This window comes from Mirounga leonina, unplaced genomic scaffold (assembly GCF_011800145.1).
Source record: "Mirounga leonina isolate KUSES-001 unplaced genomic scaffold, KU_Mleo_1.0 Mir_200, whole genome shotgun sequence".
Classification (NCBI taxonomy): Eukaryota; Metazoa; Chordata; class Mammalia; order Carnivora; family Phocidae; genus Mirounga; species Mirounga leonina.
The window spans coordinates 23,448,847-23,462,286 of NW_023270503.1; the positions used below are offsets into that span (position 1 = coordinate 23,448,847).

Below are 13,440 nucleotides of genomic sequence, written 5' to 3' on the forward strand. Positions count from 1 at the left end.
GTAGGAAGAATTTGCTCTTAGAATCCTCCCATATAATAGGGAAATAGTGCCTCTGGGTTGGGAGGCATCCTGTCTGAGAGGAAAGACACAATTCTTAAGCCCATGCTTGGGGAATTTATAGTCTAAAGAAAATCACAGGAATATGATCTATTAAACCAATGTTTATCCATTTAACATGTATTTATTAAGCTCTTACTGTATGCCAGGTCCTATGTAAGGTTCTAAGGAGGCCCTAAATGAGTTCCCAATCTATGCACCTGGGAGGGAGTTTCTCTTCCCCTTGGTCCTATTTCCAGTCACCTCTGTGGACAAGATTTGACCAATATACTTGGGAATGAAAAGGACGTTTCAGAAAAGTTATAAAGCATAACTTTATAAAGCAGAATAAAGAGGTTCTAGGGAACTGGCAGGTCCCTAGAGTAGTTACGTTGGGTGTATTTGGGAAGTGCTTAGAAAAGTAGAAGCCAAACTCGTGGGAAGAAACAAAGGCTTGGGTTCCAGTGGAAGAGCTGGTGAGCCTACTGGGTCAGGGAAGCAGCCTCAGAGTGGAGAGGCTGCTGAGAGGTGAGACCTGGTCATTGCTTTTGGACTCAGGCCAGGGGATTAAGATGCTCTGAGTGGCCGGGTGCCTGGCTGGCCCAGTTGGTGGAGCACGTGACTCTTGATCTCAGGGTCATGGGAACCTTACATAGGACCTGGCATACAGTAAGAGCTTAATAAATACATGTTAAATGGATAAACATTGGTTTAATAGATCATATTCCTGTGATTTTCTTTAGACTATAAATTCCCCAAGCATGGGCTTAAGAATTGTGTCTTTCCTCTCAGACAGGATGCCTCCCAACCCAGAGGCACTATTTCCCTATTATATGGGAGGATTCAGGCCCACATGGGGTGTAGAGATTACTTAAAAATAAAAAAATTTAAAAAAAGCAATTCTCTGAGTTGCCTGGGCTCACAGCATTGGACAAGGACAGCCCAGCTTTGCAATATGCCCTGAAGCTCACAGTAAATATTGTAAGAATATGGTAGGAAGAGAGAAACCCTAGCAAGCCCGGTGTAGCCTGGAGGTACCGTGGGACAGATCCACCTTTACCCACTTTCCGCAATGGAATTCACTTGCCAAGGGTGAAGGCAAAGGGGATCCCAGAAAGTGGGAGTTCCCGTCAGCATTGGCATGAATGGCAGTGGGCCAAATACTTATTTCTGAACTCTTCTGCCGGGAACTTTGGAGACGTCAGCAGATTCCTTTCCTCATGTGGTAGGATGCCGATGAAACAGGACTTTTTTTTTTTTTCATTTTATTTTTTAAGTCTTCTCTACAGCCAACGTGGGGCTTGAACTCACAACCCCAAGATCAAGACTCTCACACTCTACTGACTGAGTCGGCCAGGGGCTCCATTATAGGATATACTACATGCATTCATTCAAGTAACATTTCCTGAGCACTTACAATGTGTAGAAATTACTCTAGATGCTCCAGGAGTTACAAGGATGCATTTATTCATTATTCATTCATTCACAGTCATATATTGAATACCTACTGTATGTTTGGCACCATGCTATATGCTTGGAATACAGAAATAAAACACAGACTCTTTCTCAAGAGTCCATGGGGACAAACATTTCTTAAATTCCTACTATATATCAAACCTCAAGCCAAGAGCTTTATGTACATGATCTTTACAATACTCAAACTAAAGGCCCCAAAAGTTTAAGCCAACCATATTGCAGTTACTCAAAAAATTAAAAATAGAATTACCATGTGAACCAGCAATTCCACTTCTGGGTGTATACCCAAGAGAATCGAAAGCAGGTTCTCAAAGAGACATTTGCACACCCTTGTTCACAGCAGCATGATTCACAACTGCCAAAAGGTGCAAGCAACCTACCTGCCCGTCAACAGATAAATGAATAAACAAAATGTAGTGTAACCATACAGTGGAATATCACTCAGCCTTAAAAAGGAAATTCTACATTTCCCAGGCTACAACATGGACAATCTTTAAGGACATTACACTAAATGAAATAAGCCAGTCAGAAAAAGAAAAATACTGTGTCATTCCACTTATATGAGATACCCAGAGTAGTCAAATTCATAGGGACAGAAAGTAGAATGGTGGTTGCCAGGAGCTGGAGAGGGGAGACTGGGGTTCGGTGGTTTAATGCGTAGAGAGTTTCAGTTTTTCATGACGAAAAGACTTCTGGAGCTGGTTGCACAACAACGTGTGTGTACTTAACACTACGGACCTATACACTTAAGCATGATGAAGATGGGAGGCTGCTGGGGTGGCTCAGTCGGTTGAGCGTCCGACTCTTGAGCGTTGGCTCAGATCCTGATCTCGGGGTCCTGGGATGGAGCACAACGTCGGGCTCCCCGCTCAGTAGGGAGTCTGCTTGGGATTCTCTCTCTCCCTCTGCCCCTCCCCCTGTTCTCTCTCTCTCTTTCAAATAAATGAATCAATCTTTTTTTTTTTTAAAGATTTTATTTATTTATTTGAGACAGAGAGAATGAGAGAGAGAGAGCACATGAGAGGGGGGAGGGTCAGAGGGAGAAGCAGACTCCCCGCTGAGCAGGGAGCCCCATGCGGGACTCGATCCCGGGACTCCAGCATCATGACCTGAGCCGAAAGCAGTCGCTTAACCAACTGAGCCACCCAGGTGCCCATAAATCAATCTTTTTAAAAAATGATGAAGATGGGGGCACCGGGGGCCAAAGTCAGTTGAGTGTCTGACTCTTGATTTCTGCTCAGGTTGTGATCTCAGGGTCCTGAGATCGGGCCTCTGTGGGGCTCCGTGCTGAGCATGGAGCCTCCTTGGGATTCTCTCTTTCCCTTGCCCTCTGCCCCTCCTCCCTGCCAACCCCCCTCTCCTGCTCCCTCTCTCTCTAAAAAAAATTAAAAAGATGAAGATGGTGAATTTTGTTATGTACCTCTTTTACCACAATTAAAAAAAAATTTTTTTTTAAATTTTAACCCACATATCCCAGGCCTGATTCTAGGATCCCATTCTTTTTCCACTACAAAAACAACTATAAGGTAAGGGGGAAAGGAATGTGTCATTGGAGGAGTCCCGACAAGGAATCATCGATTAGTGTGTCAATCTTTGCATCCAAAGATGACAGCAGTACTATTTTCCTTTGGGCATTTGGGGCCAGAAAGAGAAGTACTAGCCAACAGCCCTACTCTAAGCCAAGATTTAACATGGTTTACAGAGTTCCATGCAGGTAAGATGCAGACTTCTCTCAGAGTCTTTCCTCAGGAAGATCTTTGCCCCGTTCCCCAGTCTCCCCAACCCCTTTCTGCCCACCCATGCTGCTTTGCAGGGGCTCACCACCGAGAGCAGAGGTCACCCCTGGTGGAACCAAGTGTTACAGAGGCAGAGATGGGGGGGAAGGGCCAGCTCTGGCAAAACTCTGAAGCGCCAAGTTTTGTATTGCAGGCCTTGGGAGCAGGCACAGGGCTGAGTCCGGAGACTGGAGGTCTAGCTTCCGCTCCAGACTTGCTGTGAGACACCGGGAAAGATGTTCTCCTTCTCTGGGCCTTGGTCTCCTCACCTGCAGCGTGAGGGGTTTGTTCTATGTGAGTTCGAAGCTTTCCCCTCCAGCGCTGCCCTTGTAGGAGCTTTGAACCTTTGGACCCCTTTGCTCCACTGCCTCGCCAGGGTCCTCGTGCTCTCTCATACCTTCTCTTTCAGCAAAACTGGACAGGTTCTGATAAATCCCTGAGCACAGAAGCACATTTTCTCCCGAGGATATTTGCATTTCTATTGGCATCCAGAGGGGAGAGAGAATGAGGCTCTAACTTGGGATCTCTTTTGACTAGAAGAGCAAGGGGCTTTTAGAAGGGGGCAGGGTGGAGGTGGTGGCGTGGGGGGACGTGCCCCAAGCTGCCAACCGGCAAGCTCAGCCCTTGGGTGGAGGTCTTGGCACACCTCGCCCAGGGAGGCACAGACGTGAACCCACCATGCTGCTTCTTCTTTTTCCAGGGAAACTGCAGGGGTCCTGGCAGCCCTTCTATCTCCGGAGAAGTGAGTTCCAGCTCAGATACCGATGAGGTCATCGAGATCCCCGGTCTGAGCTGGAATTTGGCAGGAGGGCTCATGGGGCAGCTGTTTGTGGTTTCTCTTTTCCTCTGAAGGAAAGTCTGAGCAGATGATCTCCTAGGTGCTGCCTGTTTCTATGTGAAGGAGAAGCAAGATGTGGCTCTGGATCAGTGGAGTGGGAGGGGGGTTGGCAAGGAGAGTCTGGGGCAACACATAAGCGACATATTTTGTGAGATGAAAGATCCCAACTTCTTTCAGCAACTTCTTCAACTCTGCTTCTGTTCTTGGGAAACCTCATTTCTTCCCTAATATTTATTCATGAGGAATTTTGTTTTTGGAGACTTTGAGGAGCAGCTGCTTTGGTTCTGAGGGAATTCACCCCACTGGGAAGACAGCTTTTCATCTTACTTGGTGCGGCCAGAGCTCCTCATCAAGAAACATCAGCTCCTTGGGGTGGAGGGGCCTCCAACTCCAGAAGGATTACTGTGCAGTTGTGGAGGGCTCCCGACATTCTCTGCTTTGGGCCAGGCAGCCCCGGGACCTGGAGGGGACCTGCAAGGGCAGCTTCGGGAGCACGGAGGAGGCCGCGTAACAGGATAGGCATCCCTGCCTGGGGACCTCACAGAGCCTCGGAGGCCAGCAAAGCACTGTAGTGGAGGCTCCAGGAGCTGGAAGTTCCAGACACTTTTCATCTTTCAGAGGCTCACATCTAACAGGAGAAACCAGACCCTTCGACCCACCAGCGCACAAATTCAATGTAACGTGCAAATAAGGGCCCAGTGGGGAGGGCCAGGCTGGCTCAGTCACACAGAGGGGAGACAGGACTAGAAAAAGACTCACACCCGGTGCTTTTGACTGGGGGGGGGTGGGCTGGGGGAGTCAGGAATTCTACAGTGTCAACCTTGGGAGGGATTTGAAGCTGTGGCCTAACCCTCTTATTTTCCAGATGGAGAAATTGTGGGAAATGTCTAAAATCTGCTTCAAAGATGAGATTCAAACATAGATTTTCTGGCCCTAGTCCAGTGCTCTTTCCTCTGCATTTGATCTCTAAATGTCTGGTTTTCCCCAACATTCTGGGGCTCCACGTGTCACTAACCCTAGGACTCCCCAGCTAGCTCCTTCTCGTGCACGCCCTTTTTGTTCTGGGTTCCCGCCCACCCCTCCCCTTCACTGGTTCACTGCTTGCTTGCTTTTTTTTTGTTAATGGTAATGCAGTATTTTATTTATCCCGTCCACTAATAACTAATATTTGAGAACATTTATAGTAATGGAACTTAATCTAAGAAGTTCAACTTGCTTTTTCTTATATTTCAGTATCGGGTATTAGTAATAGAGAGAGTCAAAATAATTATGGTCAAAATTATTCAGTCAAAAGCTTATAACAGGGCGCCTGGGTGGCTCAGTTGGTTAAGCGACTGCCTTCGGCTCAGGTCATGATCCTGGAGTCCCTGGATCGAGTCCCACATCGGGCTCCCCCTGCTCGACGGGGAGTCTGCTTCTCCCTCTGACCCTCCTCCCTCTCATGCTCTCTGTCTCAAATAAATAAAAAAAAAAAAAAAAAAAAAAGCTTATAACAAATGCTTGGGATTAGTCTACATACAATTTAGGTTTTGGCATAAAGTTCTTTGACTGCAAGTAAGAACATTTGGTTTGCTTCACTAATAGGAATATCTTTTAATGCTGGGATGGCCTCTTCTTGATATTTCTTCTGCCGTGGATTTTTAGCATAGTTATCTGTGATTGTATGAATGGCGTTGAGCGGAGAGGTACTCCTAACGTTTATTCCAAATAGGAGTACATGCCCGATTACTATGGTAATGAAGAGGTAGACAGGCAATGCAACTGCCCAAGATTTTTGAGGCCAATAGGTTAAGCCTAAGGAGTTCAGCCAAGATTCAGGAATAAAGGCTCACACAAGATATAGTATGAAGCCAAATTGGGAGCTTAAGAAAAGAACAAAGCCATAAATTGTTCTTTCTGGCAATGACAAAGGCAAATTTTCCAACATTTTCCCTGTGGCTTTAGACAATCTTGATCCTCGAAGCTCCCACTCAGGCCCCTCCCGACAGCTCGGCTACCTTAGCACGCTGCTTTCTTTTTTAATGCCTGCCTGTGTAAACTCAGCTCTGTCACAAGCTTCTGTAAGGCTCATGGATTGTAAATGCAGCGCTCCAAGTTCCGGAAATGGGAGAGTCTGGGACGGAGGCACTGACCTTCTAGAAGATGCAGGGAGATCAGGATGGTACTTGGTTCTTCCTGAGGCTCTGGACCAGTTCCTCTACCGTCCAACTGTCAGCCCTTCAACCTGACATGCAGCCCATGCCCCAGATATTTTACCTGCTCCTACACCTGGTCACCTTCTTTCCACCTCCCACCCTACCCCATTCAAGGACCGGAGCTTTTTTCCCCTCCCTATCTCTACCTCAACATGGGGCTAGAACTCACGACTCTGAGATCAAGAGTCAGTGCTCTCCTGACTGAGCCAGCCAGGCGCCCCAAAGACCTGAACGTTTATCTATCTATCTCTCTATCTATCTGTATATTTTTTTAATTTATTTTTTTGAGAGAGAGACAGTGCATGAGCAGGGTGGGGAGGGGCAGAGGGAGAGGGAGAGAGAGAATCTTAAGCAGGCTCCATGGTCAGCATGGAGCCTGATGAAGGGCTTGATCTCACAACCCTGAGATCATGACCTGAGCCGAAATCACGAGTGCAACACTTAACTGACTGAGCCATCCTGGCGCCCCAACCAGAACTTTTAAAAGTGTGATTGAGCACTTGGGCATTTGAATGAATCCTTCTCATTCCACCCTCGTGACTGGCTCTGCTTCCTTTTCGAAAACCCTGAATGCACTCCTGATGTCATTCCAAATTCTAAAAAATGCATGGGCACCTGGGCGGCTCAGTTGGTTAAGCGACTGCCTTTGGCTCAGGTCATGATCCTGGAGTCCCATGATCGGGTCCCGCATCAGGCCCCCTGCTCAGTGGGGAGTCTGCTTCTCCCTCTGACCCTACCCCCTCTCATGCTCTCTTTCTCAAGTAAAAAAATAAAATCTTTAAAAAATGCTGAGGATTCGTGGATATCTGCACTAGCTGGGGGGAAATGGGAGATAATAGTAACTGAGACCACAGGCAAGGTTAAGTGTAGAAAATAGATCTGAATCAAGCCACTTGGCGAGGCTCTTCTGCCACCTTGCTGTGTGGTCTTAGGCAAAGCCTTTAACGTCTCTGTGCCTTTGTGTCTTATTTACCAGGTGAGGATAATACTGCCTGACTTATCGATTTTCAGGATATGTTAAAGATCAAGTAGAGGGGCAGATTTGAACTTATACTTAATTTAAAAGAATATTGAAAAAAAAAGAATATTGCACCTAACTAGCATCACTATTAAGATTTCCCCCCAAATCTCATTTTATATATATAAATATATATTTTTAAAATTACCCATCTCCACCAGCATCCTCTGAGGTATATTGGTAAGTAGCTAACTGTTACACCGAGTCTGAATTTTTTTTTTTAAAGATTCTATTTATTTATTTTGACAGAGAGAGAGACAGAGTGAGCAGGGGGAGTGGGAGAGGGAGAAGCAGGCTTCCCGCCGAGCAGGGAGCCTGATGCGGGGCTCGATCCCAGGACCCTGAGATCATGACCTGAGCCGAAGGCAGACACTCAACTGACTGAGCCACCCAGGTGCCCTCCGAGTGAATTTCATCCTTTAATACGCTGTTGTCCAGGGAGAAGGGGCTCATGAGCAGTGCCATGCTAGGTCAAGGGAAACAGGACCTGCATAATCCAGAAAGGTCTGAACAACCTCATGCTGATTGTGAAGAAAAACGAAGGGAAATAGCAGTGGGACCAGGTTCTGGGCTCACCCGTCTTATCCTAGTAACCCTTACCCACCTGGATGTTGTTAGGATTGAGTTCAGATGGAGTTTGATTTGTAGTTAGGGTCTAGGTGAGGATGAGGGTTAGGGTTGGTGTTTCAGTTAGGTTTAGATTCTGAGTGTGGATGCAAGTTTAGGTTAGAGTTAGGTGTGGGAAATTAGGTTTAAAGTTATATTTATTTATTTATTTTAAAGATTTTATTTATTTATTTGACAGAGAGATAGACAGCACAGATAGAGTGGCAGGCAGAGGGAGAGGGAGACGCAGGCTCCCCGCTGAGCAGTGAGCCCGATGCCGGGTTCGATCCCAGGGCCCCGGGATCATGACCTGAGCCGAAGGCAGACGCTTAACCGACTGAGCCACCCAGGCGCCCCTAAAGTTATATTTAAAGTTAGGGTCAGTATTAGTTTAATTTAGAATTAGGGTTAGGTTAAGGTTAAGGCAATATTTCTCAGCCCTGGCACTTACTGACATGGGAAGCTGGAGAATTCCATCTTGGGGGCCGCCCTGAGCTTTTTAGGATGTTTAGCAGCAACCCTGGCCTCTCCCCCCTAGATTTTAATAGTATCTGCTCCCACTCCCATTTTAGGAACCGAAAAATGTCTCCAGACGTTGTCAAATGCTTCCTTGGGCGTGGGGGTGAGGGTGGTGCGGGAGGCGGTAGGAATCGCCACTGGTTGAGAGCCACTGAGTTAATATAAGGGTTAAGGTTAATGTCAGGATTACGGGCTGGAATCAGGCTATTTTATTTTTAAATTCTATTATTATTTTTTTAATTTTAAAGATTTTATTTATCCATTTGACAGAGAGAGACCACAAGCAGGGGGGAGAGGCAGAGGGAGAGGGAGAAGCAGGCTCCCAGCTGAGCAGGGAGCCCCATGCAGGGCTTGATCCCTGGACCCTGGGATCATGACCTGAGCCAAAGGCAGACGCTTAACCATTGAGCCACCCAGGGGCCCCCAGGCTATTTTAGATGTGGAGTTGGGTTTGTGTTTATTTATTTTTTTTGAAGATTATATTCATTTGACAGAGAGAGACACAGCAAGAGAGGGAACACAAGCAGGGGGAGTGGGAGAGGGAGAAGCAGGCTTCCTGCTGAGCAGGGAGCCCGATTCGGGGCTCGATCCCAAGACCCTGGGATCTTGACCTGAGCCGAAGGCAGACGCTTAACAAACTGAGCCACCCAGGCGCCCCTGGGTTTGTGTTTAGATTAGGGGTTAGTTTACAGTTAGGGTTGGGAAGTCCTTTAGATGTAGGGTCAGGAGTAAGGTGAAGGCTCAGGTTCAGGTTCAGGTTAGGGTTAGGTTTTGTGCGTTGGTCATGTGTAGGTTAGCAGCTTGCTGTAAGTGTGTTGTGGAAATATTATATAATGGATTTTGTGTCTTTCCTCTGGGAAGCAGTTGTACGACTTGGGGGACAGAATACAAGGAGATGCCCCCTCCCTGGGGAGCTCCCCATGGAACGCTGCTGAGTGTGTGGAGAGTGACTGCATACGGGCCTTCAGGCCTAAGGAAGGTGATTTACTTGGGGTTGTTCTCATCTCTGTGTGTGCCACGGGGACAGCTGGGAACAGCCCACGGGCACACACACACAGGCATATGTATTCTTGTCCCAAGTGCCTGTCTACATGTTATCGCGTGTCTCATTTGTGTGGTGCAGCCCAAAGACCTTCATGCCGAAAGTCAGGAAGCCAGTGTGTATGCCAGGGCTTCCTAGGAACAGCCCAGCTAGAGGCTCGAGGACCCTAACAACGGGAAGACCTTGGAGCTGGAAGCCTGGGCACCGACTATTCTCCCCTGTGCTGTTCTACTGTGTGTGGAACCACGGGCAAGTTCAGAGCCCTGCCTTAGTTTCCCCTTGTGTAGAATGACCAGGATGAAACTTACCTGGATCCCTCCACCCACCTCTAAGTCTACTGGGGATGACGTTTATTTCAACAAGCTCTTGAAATGTTGGGGAAGGAAGATGCTGTGTCGATCCACAGTAATTTTATTATTCCGTTTCCAGAAGAAAGGGGTGTATAGAGCTTCTAGCTCAGCTCCTGCGTGGTGGCTGGAGCCTGCCAAGGCCTCCGTCCGCCGTGTCAGAGACTACAGGAGGAATGGTGGTGTCAGAGGCAGACGCAACAGAGAGGGAACTATGCTTCACCGGCTTGTCAACATGTCATTAGGGCGTTCCTGTGGGAACCAAGAGCAGAGACAGGAGGCAGGAGAGTGGGAGGGAGGGAGGCGGGAGGGGGGAGGAAGGGAGAGAAATGGAAGAGATGAAGGGGTCCATGCCAGTACGGCATTCATCCCTGTCATGAGGAGAGCTCTATCAAACCAAGGCCAGGCCTATAAATCAGGCCATAATTAGTTGCAAAGAGAAAGCTTTAACATCCTCATCAAATTGATTAATACATCTTGCAGCTCAGGACAGGCTGGCCCTGCCTTGGAAAAACCGCAAGCTTGCCCGGCTGGGTGGGAATGGAGAGGGAGAAGGGACAGCATGGAGCCCGGGGAGGCCTGCCCCTCTCTTTGCTAGAGTCAAGAAGGCTCTGACAGGTGGCAGGTGGGGCCAGTTCTTAGTCCAGCTCGTCATCATGGGTCTGGAGCCTGGTGAAACAAGTGAATGTGTTGGTTTTGTCACGAATGAGCCCTGACACCTCTGACATATAGTTTATTTTTCTAGGTCTCAGTTTCACCATCTGTAAAAGGGACATCGTGGACCAGAGGAATTTTGATTACTTCCAGTTCAGACACTGTAAATATCTAGGATTCCAAAGGCCAAGGACATTTGGGGGTTATGGCCAGTGAAGACCTGATTACAGGTTCAACTGCTAGGATATTCAAAGGGAGGCCAGGAGTTTGGGATAAGCTTAAATAATTTGGTCTGCCTTAGACTTGAGATTACCAAGTATTGCCTGTGTGTCTTTCCTGAGGCCTAAGCAAGCAGCAAATACCCTTCGTCTTTTAAAGCGCACAGAGAGAAAAGATACGGATCCACTTGGATTCACATCCTGGCTCAACCACTTATTAGCCACGGGTTTGGTGAAAGTTCCCTAACCTCTTCAGCTTTCTCCTCTGTAAGATAGGGATAACAATGTCTAGCTTGCTGGGTCATTATGAGGGTAGATAAGACATATGATGTGCTCAGCTCCAAGCCTGACACACAGTAGGTGGTCAACAGGTAATAATAAGTATTATTATTGTTCAGAAGACTCTTGAGGTCTTAAAAATGGCATCAAAATCACATGGAGACTGAAAAAGTAAAGTCTAGTAAAAAAGTAAAGCCCCGACTCCCCCCAGGATGTCCAACTAGTCACCCTCCTGGGATGTAAAATGAATAGGCAGCATCTTGTTATGTAAAAGGCACTGGACTTGAGTTTGAAGACTTGGGGATCACGCCTTTGCAACTTACGGATTGTGTGACTTTGGGCAAGATTCTTCACCTTTCTGAGCCTTGCTTTCCTGAGTCAGGAATGTTTTTGGCATCCAGGCAGATAATGTGTATAAATGATCCTTGTAAGATATAAATCATATTCAAATATATTTAAATATAAAGCATTTTATAAGCAACATTCAGGGTATCAGTCCCTTTTGTCTGTTGCTGACTGCCCCAAAGTCCCCCATCGGGAAGAACAAATAAAATACATTCTTCTCAGGGTACCTGGGGGGCTCAGTTGGTTAAGCGTCTGCCTTCGGCTCCGGTCATGATCCAGGGGTCCCGGGATCGAGCCCTGCGTCAGGCTCCCTGCTCAGCAGGGAGTCTGCTTCTCCCTCTGCCTCTCCCCCTGCTTGTGCTCTTTCTCAAATAAGTAAGATCTGGGCGCCTGGGTGGCTCAGTCGTTAAGCGTCTGCCTTCGGCTCAGGTCATGATCCCAGGGTCCTGGGATCGAGTCCCACATCGGGCTCCCTGCTTGGCAGGAAGCCTGCTTCTCCCTCTCCCACTCCCCCTGCTTGTGTTCCTGCTCTCGCTGTCTCCTCTCTGTCAAATAAATAAATAAAATCTTTAAAAAAATATAAATAAATAAATAAATAAATAAGATCTTAAAAAAAAGAAAGAGAAGAAGAAAGAAAGAAAGAAGGAAGGAAAGAAAGAAAGAAAAATGTTCTTCTCAATCCCCCGGAGGTCGTGCTCCATTGCTTGAAGGGACCCTGGGCCTTTATGTCCTCTATAAATTGCATTTTCCTATTTTCTGCTTTAACAAAAACTCTGACCTAATTGTTTATAATAACCAAAGATCCTCTATTTGGTGGTGTTTGGGTCACATGCATGCTTATGTAGTGACACTATCCAAAAATCTATTCTTTCCTTCTTCTGTAATAATTGAACTGTGGAAAGTATGGCTGCTCATACGTATATATTTATTTCTCAGTCTCCCTTGCAGTTAGGATGGTTATATGACTAAGTTCTTCATAGTGGAATGAAAGCAGAATTGATGTGGGTCCATGATGAGCTGGGATCTTCAGAAATGGGTGTGCATCTTCTACACTTTTTATCCTTCCTGAGACCTAGAACCTAAGTGTACCCTCAACCCAGCTTGGATCAGGCAGACAAAGGCCACCATACGAGATGGTGGAAAAGCAAGACAGGAGGAACCTGGGTCCTCGAATAACAACATGGAGGAGAATCCCCTACCACCCTGGAGCTCAGACTGTTCTGTGAGAAAAAAAAAAAATCTTCTATCTTGTTGAGACATTGCATTTTGGGTTCTTTATTATAAAGGTTTAATCTTTCATCTTGAGGAATTATTTCATTGCATTGCATGTCCCCCACGAGTCCAGTAGTTTTCTTACCCATCCCACTATCTTTAGGCAATAGCACCAAATGTGGAAGACCCTCTTCATTTTAAAAGACACAGTAGGATGGGGCACCTGGGTGGCTTGGTCGTTAAGCATCTGCCTTTGGCTCAGGTCATGATCCCAGGGTCCTGGGATCGAGCCCCGCATCGGGCTCCCTGCTCAGCGGGGAGCCTGCTTCTCCCTCACCCGCACCCCCTGCTTGTGTTCCCTCTCTTGCTGTCTCTCTGTCAAATAAATAAATCAATCTTAAAAAAAAAAAAAAGACACAGTAGGAGATTCCACTGCTCGTGGTGTATTTGAAGTCTGGCTCTGAATCTCATTCAGAGTCATCTTCTGATCATAATTTTATTAAGAAGCTCTCCATCTGACTCTGAAAAACAAACTGAGGGTTCTAGAGGGGAGGGGGGTGGGAGGATGGGTTAGCCTGCTGATGGGTATTGAGGAGGGCACATTCTGCATGGAGCACTGGGTGTTATGTACAAACAATGAATCATGGAACACTTCATCTAAAACTAATGATGTAATGTATGGGCATTAACATAAGAATAAAAAAAAAGACCTATGACAACACCAAAAAAAAAAAAAAAAAGCTCTCCATCTTTTTATACTCAAAACTACCCCCTAAAAAATAATCAGCTCCATTTTCTTGTACTCTCCTGCATAATGAAGTCTACTCCATTCCTGGAAAGCAGCTGCAATTCGAAGGCCAATGGGGGGGAAGATGGAGCA

The 13,440-nt window shown here is 46.8% G+C and overlaps 1 pseudogene; it reads right to left on the reverse strand.

The window, feature by feature from the left end:
* Positions 1 to 5,629: 5,629 nt before the first annotated feature.
* On the reverse strand, positions 5,630 to 6,056 carry LOC118025055 (annotated as a pseudogene).
* Between the last annotated feature and the right edge of the window lie 7,384 nt (positions 6,057 to 13,440).